Source organism: Otolemur garnettii, unplaced genomic scaffold (assembly GCF_000181295.1).
Source record: "Otolemur garnettii isolate 467f Iridium unplaced genomic scaffold, OtoGar3 scaffold00035, whole genome shotgun sequence".
In the NCBI taxonomy this organism is placed as follows: Eukaryota; Metazoa; Chordata; class Mammalia; order Primates; family Galagidae; genus Otolemur; species Otolemur garnettii.
In genome coordinates, this window is record NW_003852430.1 from 2007562 (window position 1) to 2010162 (window position 2601).

Consider the following 2601-nt stretch of genomic DNA (forward strand, 5'->3'; position numbering starts at 1 on the left):
TTTTTTTTTTTTTTTGAGATAGATTGTCATTATATCACCCTCCATAGAGTGCTGTAGCACCACAGCTCATAGCAACCACAAACTCCTGGGCTTAAGTGATTCTCTTCCCTCAGCCTCCCAAGTAGCTGGTACTAATGGTGCCCACCACAACGCCCGGCTATTTTTTATTGCAATTGTTATTGTTGTTTGGCAGGCCTGGGCCAGATTCGAACCCGCCAGCTCTGGTCTATGTGGCTGGCGCCCTAGCCACTGAACCACAGGCACTGAGCCTCATGTGCCATTTTTAAGGATGTATTCACAAAGTAGAAGGCACCAAGAGCCAAGATGGAGCCTATACTGGGGATAGTGTGGTATGAAACAGGTGGAAGAAAAACAGGCTATTGTTTTTCTTCTGTACAGAAGAATGGGCCTGCTGTACAGAAATGAATGGGCTGAGTCAAACAGACTGGGGTAGGCTGGGAGGGACCTGGACGTGAGACATGCAATGATCTTTAGCAAAGAAAATGCCTAAGCTTTGGGCTCAGAGAGGGGACCTCATTACTCGAGAAGTCAGTAGATTATGGTCATAGTCCTCTGTTTTGTAAATAAAGTTTTATTAGAATATCACCAAGTTCATTTATGTATTTACTTTTAATTATTTTATTTATTATTTTGCAGTTTTTGGCCGGGGTCAGGTTTGAACCCTCCACCTCCGGCATACAGGGCAGACGCCCTACTCCTTTGAGCCACAGGCGCTGCCCAAGTTCATTTATTTACATCAGCAGTAACCAACCTTTTTTGCACCAGGGGCTGGTTTCATGGAAGACAATTTTTCCATGGGGGCTGGGACAGGAGGTAGAGCTCAGGCAATGACAGGGAACCGCTGTAAATATAGATGAAGCTTTGCTCAATCACTAGCCACTCAGCTCTTGCTGTGTATTCCAATTACTAATGGGCCACAGATGGGAACCTTTTTTAGTACTAGGAACTGGTTTCATGGAATACAATTCTTCTAGGGACTGGGGTTGGGCGGGGGCAGGAGGCAGAGCTCAGGTGGTGCTAGAGATTGACACCTTGTTCCCAGCTACTTTTGCACTCTACAATGGCATACTTCAGCGGTTCACACAGAGACCATATGGTCTGCCAAGCCTGAAATATTGTTGTTTTTTTGAGACTGAGTCTCACTATGTTGCCCTGGTAGAGTGCTGTGGTGTTACAGCTCACAGCAACCTCAAAACTCTTGGGTTGAAATGATTCTCTTGCCTCAGCCTCCCAAGCAGCTTGGACTATAGGCCTGTCACAACACCTGGCTATTTTTTGGTTGCAGTTGTCATTGTTCAGCAGGCCTGGGCTGGGTTTGAACCCACCAGCTCTGGTATATGTGACTAGTGCCCTAGCTGTTGAGCTACAGGTGCTGAGCCCAAACCTGAAATATTTTCTATTTGAAAACCTTCTCAGACCTGTGATCCAGACCTAGGAAAGTAACAGTCTGGGGGTGAGAGCAGAGGGTGGGATCAACCCAAGGAAGGATAAAGGAGTGTGCTTAGACCTAGGACCCTCAGTGGGGCCACCTGGAGGAGGCAGAGTAGAGTGTAGAGTGGAACTCCCACCATGCCTCATGCAAACCTCATTATGTGCTAAATAAGCAACAGTGTAACCTTCCAAACAAGTTCTCAGAGGGTGAAGAAAGTAGATTTTTCTCCAGTCTTTCAGAATCAGAACACATAAACAATGTAAAACACAAGCACAGATAATCAAAAATGTTTTAATGATTAATGTTGAGACATTATTTAACAGTGTGGGTATATCCAGATGAGCTAAGCACACTTTGACAGCACAATATAGAATGTTACAGTCTCTGTATTGAAATATGTAAAGACACCTGCAAATTAGTACCTAGGAATGAAGACATACATTTATAAATATACACATTCTAGGTTTGATAAGGTAAATGTAAACAGATGTCATGACTCCTTTGAAACAGAAAACCCACAAGACTAATAGGAGAACCACTGGCTCCCTATAATATGAATGTGCAAAATTAAAGCATGGTAAACTGATATTTACATAAATATCAAACCAACAATTAGTTTATACATTGTCAATGACCTTCTAAGATGTGTCATGAGTGGTTCAATAAATGTATTTTTACCCCAACAGAGAAAGTATTCAGAGGCTAAATCCTGACACTTTAAAATGACACACATAATAGTCCACATCTGTTTGACCACTGCCTCAAGTGTGAGAGACATGATTTTATGATAAGCAGTCTGCAGTCTGTTATTTTTAAACAAGACATTCTAAACAAATTTTTAGATTCTAAGCAGAAAAAAATTACAGGTACTATTAGATTTACATGAAACAAGTTAACTCTATCTGATTTATCAGTTCTCTTATGCTGTAGCTATCTGTTTAATTTTACCTTAAAATTTTTCTTTTCTTTTTTTTCTTCCTTTTTTTTTTTGAGACAGAGTCTCACTTTGTTGCCCTTGGTAGAGCGCTATGGCATCATAACTTACAGCAACCTCCAACTCTTGGACTCAAGAGATCCTCTTGCCTCAGCCTCCCAAAGAGCTGGGACTACAGGCACCCACTACAATGCCCGGCTATTTTTTAGAGACG